Source organism: Pongo abelii, chromosome X (genome assembly GCF_028885655.2).
Source record: "Pongo abelii isolate AG06213 chromosome X, NHGRI_mPonAbe1-v2.0_pri, whole genome shotgun sequence".
NCBI lineage: Eukaryota > Metazoa > Chordata > Mammalia > Primates > Hominidae > Pongo > Pongo abelii.
Window position 1 is genome coordinate 123867272 of NC_072008.2, and position 7959 is coordinate 123875230.

At 39.5% G+C, this 7959-nt stretch overlaps 1 pseudogene; it reads left to right on the forward strand.

Annotated features, from left to right (window-relative positions):
* Positions 1-1294: 1294 nt before the first annotated feature.
* Positions 1295-7732, forward strand: LOC129052830 (tubulin beta chain-like; annotated as a pseudogene).
* Positions 7733-7959: the final 227 nt, after the last annotated feature.

A 7959-nucleotide genomic window follows, 5' to 3' on the forward strand; every position in this document is an offset into this window, starting at 1 on the left:
CAGAAAGTAGAAAAGTGGTTATCAGAGGCAGGGGAAGGAGGAGGAAGCATGGGGAAAGTGAGGATGTTGATCAAAGGGTCCAAAGTTTCAGTTAGACTAGAGAATAAATTTTAGGGACCTATTGCACAGCATGGCGACCGCAGCTAATAGTGTATATTTCAAAACTGCTAAAATAGATTTTTAAAATTCTCACCACAAAAAAAAGATAAGTTGGAGAGGTGATGGATACGTTATTTATCTTGATTAAATCTTTCTATAATGTATACATAGACGAAAACCTCACATTGTATCCCACAGATATGCACAATCATTATTTGTCCATTTAAAAAATTTAAAGGCAATTCAGTGGAGGAAGGGTAGCTTTTTTCAACAATGGTGCTGGAACAACTGGACATCCATGTGAACTAAGATCCATACCTAATACCATCTACAAAAATTAACTCAAAATGCATCATAGACCTAAATGTAAAATCTGGAGCTATAAAATTTCCAGAACTTTGGCAAAAACCTTTGTGACCTTGGGTTAAGCCAAGATTTTTTAGATATGACACGAAAAGCATGATCCACAAAAAGACAAGTTAATAAGTTGAACTTGATCAAAATTGAAAAGAAACAACTCTTCTATAAAAGACACTGTTGACAGAATGAAAAAAGAAACTACAGACTGGTAGAAAATATGCAAAAATTATATCTAATATTAAAAAACTTGCAAACAGCATAAAGAACCTTCAAATCTCAATAACAAGAAGATGAACAACAAATTTAAAAAAAAAAAGGTAAACTATTTGAACAGACACCACCAAAGAAGTTACATCAAAGAAGCATGGCAAACAAGCCCATGAAAAGATTCTCAACATCATTAGTCATTAGGGAAACGCAAATCAAAGCCACAATGAGATAACACTACAATATACTAGAATACCTAGCACTAAAAAGAATAATTATAATAAGTTTTTGCAAGGAACTACAACTCTGATATGCTGCTACTGTGAATGAAAAATGGTACACTCATTTTGGAAAATAATTTGGCAGTCTTTTAAAAAGTTAAACATACAGCTACCATATGATCTGGCCATTCCACTCCTAGGTATTTACTCAAGAGAAATGAAAGCATATGTCCATACAAAGACTTGTACATTAATATTCATAGCAGTTGTATTAGTTATTAACTAAAAATAGAAACAACCCAAAAGTCCATCAACAAGTGAGGTGATAAACCAGTACATCCATACACTGGAATACTACCCAGCCATAAAAAGGAACAAATATACTACAATATGATATGCATAACAATATGGATGAATCTCAAAATAACTATATCCAAGCGAAAGATGCCACACAAAAAAGTATGCACTGTATTATTCCATTTATATAGAAGTCTATAAAATGAAAATGAATCTGTAGTGATAGAATGCAGATCAGTGTTTTCCTAGGGATGAGATTGGAGGGAGGGCAGAAAGGACAATTGGGTACAAGAGAACTTTTAGGGATGATAAGTATATTCCTTACTGCTTTTATGGTAATGTTTTCACAAAACATGTCAATATTTATCAAATTGTAGACTTTAAATATGCACAGTTTATTGTATGTCAGTGATACCTCAATTAAGCTGTTAAAATTAGTCATGTGCCTTGACAAACTGCAGTATCTCTGGTTTACTCCCTTTTTGTGAACAAGAATACAAAGACAGGAATACAGTCAAGGCTCAGGAATGGTTTGGAATCAGGGACTAGAGTGCTGGCAGGACTATCTCTGTCTCTTTTCTGCACAGTACCAGGAAATCTACTTCATTATTCTCTTTTATCACAGATGAGGATTTTGTGCTTTCCAGGCTGCATGATAGGACTCAGTTGGTCACATATCCCTGGGTTTTATCCTGGGTTTTATCTCCTCTATTCAACAGATCAGACAGACTGAGGCTGAAATCTCTGAAACCTAACTCTATATTCCACTGGAAGCTCTCTGACTGGCCATTTTGGTATCAGGTACCCAATTCTGGATCAATGAACTAATCTCTGGCCTAGATTGAATCTAAACTAGATGGAGAAAGTCTTAGCCTAGCTGTTAAGAATTTGGGAAAACAAGCTGGGCATGGTAGCTCACACCTATAATCCCAGCTAGCAGGGAGGCTGAGGCAGGAGGATCACTTGAGGCTAGGAATTGGAAACCACCTTGAGCAACACAGCAAGACCCTGTCACAATAATAATAATAATAACTTGAGGATATAGTGGTCATGACTTCAAGTCAGTATTGAGGCTTCAGTTAGCTCCAAGAAGGCTTTTGTTATTTGCAACCAAAAGAGTTCTAACAAAATCACCTAGCATTTGTAATGGAGATATCAGGTAAAAGCTAGAGACATCAAGTAGGCAACCACAATTTCTAAGGTCTCACCAAAAGACCTCCTGACGCCTCCTCTTGCTATAAAAACGTATTTCATGGTTCTCATTGTAAACTCAAATTCTACCATATTTAGTAGAATACATAATAGGGGCAACCAGAAATTTAAGAAAAAGGAAGCCTCCTATCTTCTGTTCTCACCCTACCACATAGTTTTCCACCCATGCTCTGAAGTTAGGACCATTAAATAGAGAATAATGGGAAAGACTAGCTTTTAATCAAATTGAACAAAGGGCATATCATTCTCACTATAAGTAACTACACTGTTGTAAGTAGCAAGAAATCTGGGATGCCACCTAATACAAGAAGGGTCATTGCTCCCCTCACACAACACCCTATGAACACAGAAAATGACATGGACAATGTTGGAGTTCAGGGGGCTATTTTATTATTTTTAGAGAAAGGGTCTCCCTCTGTCACCCAGGCTGGAGTGCTGTGGCATAATAAGAACTCACTGTAGGCTGGGCACGCTCATCCCAGCACTTTGGGAGGCTGAGGTGGGTGGATCACTTGAGGTCAGAAGTTTGAGACCAGTCTGGCCAACGTGGTGAAACCGCTTCTCTACTAACAATTAAAAATTAGCTGGGTGTGGTGGTGCGTGCCTAAAATCCCAGCTACTCAAGAGGCGGAGGCAGGAGAATTGCTTGAACCTGGGAGGTGGAGGTTGCAATGAGCCGAGATCGTGCCACTGAACTCCAGCCTGGGCAACACAGTGAAACTCTGTCTCAAAAATCAGTCAATCAATCAATCAGTCAATCATTGTAACCTCGAACTTCTGGACTCAAGTGAGCCTTCCTCCCCCGCCTTCCTCCCCCGCCTCCCAAGTAAAGAAAATACCATTTTCTTGTCCATACATTAGAGATTTTGCTAAATACCACTCATAAATTACAGTGGCATCATATTATACCAAATATTAAGAATTCTATAGAAAAAAATGAAAATTATAAAGGGTTTGCATTGCACATGAAACACCAGCAGTTATATTACTGACCAGTCAGAAGAGAAATAGGCAGCAAGAGCTGCTTACTGAGTATATAAAGTTTAGGACTGAACACTTTTTTTTTTTTTTTTGAGATGGAGTCTCGCTCTGTCGCCCAGGCTGGAGTGCAGTGGCGCGATCTCGGCTCACTGCAAGCTCCACCTCTCGGGTTCACGCCATTCTCCTGCCTCAGCCTCCCGAGTGGCTGCAACTACAGGCACCCACCACCACGCCCAGCTAATTTTTTGTATTTTTAGTACAGACGGGGTTTCACTGCATTAGCCAGGATGGTCTCGATCTCCTGACCTCGTGATCTGCCCGCCTCAGCCTCCCAAAGTGTTGGGATTACAGGCGTGAGCCACCACGCCTGGCTCAGAACTGCACACATTTTTAAAATAAAACAATATTCTGTCTACATTTGTGAAGATTTGGAACCACAGAATGTTTTTAAGAAAAAAAAATATTACATTACTTTCAAGTATATAGAGAAATGCAAATTAGGCTAAGAATTCATAGAAACCCTTAACAGACCCGCTATACTAATCAGAAAGATAATCAGCCAAGTAAGGTATCCAAGTCTTCTCATATATTGTTTCCTGTAAGGACACTATTCCCCAGCCCTATTCGCCTAGACAACTTCTACAAGTCTTCAAGTCTCAGCTTAGGGCTTTTCTCCAGAAGACCTTTCCTGATACCTTAGACTAGAATGAGTATTTCTGTAATATTCCCAAAGCACCCTGTACTCCTCAAATCATAATGTCATCCTGTTAATGTAAACCATTATTTATCTTCTTGCTAGAATGTAAGCCCCATGAAGACCAGGTCTGTCTTGTTCCGTTACTGAATCCCAGTGTCTAAAATAAAGCCTGTCACATTGGGACTGCACAAATAAATATTGTTGACTTAATTTATTAACTCAAGTCACTAAAGAATTACATTGTGTGATGGACTAACTGTATTGGCATACCAACTGTACCTAAAAGAGGACATCAACAGTATTTATTCTTCTAAGTTATTTATACTCTCCTGATACAATCTTGTCTATAATACTGATGTTCTTGGCAACGCCTTTATTTTTCCACAGATAGGGCAAAATCTCAGTTTCTGTCTAAATATTCTCAGATTCTGAACTAGTGAAGTATACATTAATGAAGCTATACTGCATCCTGATTAGATGATTCTTGAAACTTCATAACAACCACTTCATTTCAGGGATTAAAAAGTTTCAGAATGTGATGTGTCTACTCAACATGAATGATTTTAACTATGCAACTCTTTTTGATTCAGGCCCTGTGTACCTTACCTGCCTAAATACAGAATTTTGGTATAAATCCCATATTCATACATTCAAGATACAGGAAATTACATTTCAATGGCATTTGTAATTTATTGGCACTTTTAGTAAAATTGCTTTTTTTATAACTGTTTCCTTGCATTATAAATTATATCCAGCCAGAGGCTGCTCTTTAAGTACCCACACTCATCTTGCCCAACGTCAACACTATGCTAATTAGAAATGTAGCCTCATTTGAGTGTCAGAAAGGTCCTGAACTCTTCCAGGCCTCCCATCTCACTCCTCACCCCAACCTGCTCACCAATCAGTACTTGTCGTTCTTGGGTTTGACATCTACTGATATTTCCTTGATTATTCTTAATAATGGGAATAATGAGTTGACTTTATTATTTATTGAGTGCTATGATATGGCAGATACTGTACTCAGCCCTTTAAAAACATTATCTCATGTAGTCCTTGAAACAATCCAGTGAGGTAGATGCCGTTAATGTTCCCACTTCACAGAGATGAGATCTGAAGCACAGGAAGTTACATAACTTCCTTAAGGTTTCACAAGTATTAAGAGACAGAGATGGGCTTCAATCCTGGGCAGGGCAGCTCCAGAGCCTATGCTACAACATTTTTATGAAAATGTTAGTATATTGGTGTCACTCAGGGGAGGGCTTCCCCTCACCTTCCACCTTGCTCTGGCCTTCTCAGTGAAACAGGAAAAATTAATAAATTATATTACTTTTACTTGAGATAATTGGGTATAAACATAGCCAATGGAACATCTATCTTTTTTCAATTTAAGTTTCATCATCATTCCTCTTCCTAATCTCTACCTATACTCTATGTATTTGAAAATTACTATGGAAGATTCTCTTTACAACATGAAAATTATATATAGAATATCAATTTATCCCCACATTCCTTGTTATTGACAGCTCTTTTTTCCGTGTTCAAACTTAACATTTAAAAACTGAGGTCAGGAACAGTGGCTCATGCCTCTAATCCCAGCATTTTGGGAGGCTTAGGTGGGTGGATCACTGGAGGCCAGGAGTTTGAGACCAGCTTGGCCGACATAGTGAAACCCTGTCTCTACTAAAATTACAAAATTTAGCCAGGCATGGTGCCAGGCGCCTGTAGTCCCAGGCACTCAGGAGGCTAAGGCAGGGAAGAACTTGAACCCAGGAGGCAGAGGTTGTGGTGAGCCGAGATCACACCACTACATTCCAGCCTGGGCAATAGAGTGAGACCCTGTCTCAAAAATAAAAATAAAAACTGAGTTATGTCAGGTGTGGTGACACATGCCTGCAATCTCAGCTACTCAGGAGGCTGAGGCAGGAGGATTGCTTGAGCCCAGGCATTCAAATCCAGCCTGGGCAACAGAGCCAGACCTAGTCTACACTAAAAATAAAAAACAAAAATAACCTGGCATGGTGGTGTGCACCTGTAGCCCCAACTAGTTGGGAGGCTGAGGTAGAAGGATCATTTGATCATTTTCACTCCAGCCTGGGAAAATGAGTGAGACCCTGTCTCCAGATTGATGGATGGATAGATAGATGGGTAGATAGATATTTAATAGATAGATAGATTTTAATTTTAAAAAATAATGTTAATTTTTAAAAAATTATATGAATAGTGTTAAATTTTTGAGTTGGAAAGAACCTTAAAGATGATCCAACCTCTTTATCTTACAGGTGAAGATCTCTGGATCAACATTCAGTATGCCAGGCATTTAGTTAGTTAGTTAATTCTGCAAATATTTATTGAGTACAAACTATGTATTCGAGATGGTGCAGAAGAGACAAAATTATGACTTTGAAAAGCTTATATTCTAGGAGGGTAAGATAATAATCAAGAAATACTATAGCATGATAATTCCAGGTAATGATATGTGTCATACAAAATAAAACAAGGAAATGGTTTATCGTAAGTGAGTAGCATACATACTGAGTGACCTGGGACGGGAGAAACTAATTCTGAAGAGGTGGTCAGGAAAAACTGCTTTTAAGAAGTAAAATTTACACTGAGCCCTGAATGTTGAAAGGAAGTCATCCAAGCAAAGATCCGAGGGAAAATCATTCCAGAGAAGGAATGGCAAATGAAAAGCCCTGAGGTGGGAATGAATTCAATGCATTGAAAAAATAAAAAACAGCCATTATAGCTGAAGAATGGTAAATTATGGGCAGAGTGGTAGAACATGATGTCGTAAAGGTCGATCAAAACAAAATCATTTAGGGTCTGTGCACCATATCAGAAGATTTTGATATTATTCTAATTGCAATAAGAAACCATAGAAAGGCCGGGTGCAGTGTTTCACACCTGCAGTCCCAGCACTTTGAGAGGCCGAGGCAGGAAGATCACTTCAGGCCAGTAGTTCAAGACCAGCCTGGCCAACATGGTGAAACCTCGTCTCTACTAAAAACACAAAAATTAGCTGGGCGCGGTGGCGCTCACCTGTAATCCCAGCTACTGGGGAGGCTGAGACAGCAGAATCGCTTGAACCCGGGAGGTGGAGGCTGCAGTGAGTGAAGACTGCACTGCTGCACTCCAGCCTGGGCAAAAAAGCAAAGACTCCATCTCAAAAAAAGAAAAGAAAAAAATAAAAAGAAACCATAGAAAGCTTTGGAGCAAGGCAATGATATGATCTGTCTTAGTATTTTAAATGACTAAGTGATGCTAAAATCTTAAGTCTGAGTACAGCAATAGTTATACTTATCACTAGTTTTCATTTGTGTACAGAATTGACCAGTTATGAGTTGAGTTTATTATCAATATTTTAAGAAAACAATGCTGCCTGTGACATCCCGCCCCAGGGGCTAAAAGTGTCCGCCACCTTCATCCGCAACAGCACGGCCATCCAGGAGCTGTCCAAGCGCATCTCGGATCAGTTCACCGCCATGTTCCGGCGCAAGGCGTTCCTGTACTGGTACACGGGTGAGGACATGGACGAGATGGAGTTCACCGAGGCCGAGAGCAACATGAACGACCTGGTGTTCAAATACCAGCAGTACCAGGACGCCACGGCCGAGGGGAGGATGAGTTCAAGGAGGGGGCCGAGGAGGAGATGGCCTAGAGCCTGCAGTCACCCGGGAAAGCAGGGAAGCGGTGTGAACTCTTTATTCACTCCCAGTCTTTCCTGTGGCCTGTCCTGCTGTGTGTGCACTTGCTGTTTTCCCTGTCCACATCCCATGCTGTACAGACACCACCATTAAAGCATTTTCATAGTGAAAAAAATCAGTTAATCAGTTTCATAGTGAAAAAAATCAGTGAAATAAAAATCAGTTATCTAGTTAACTAACT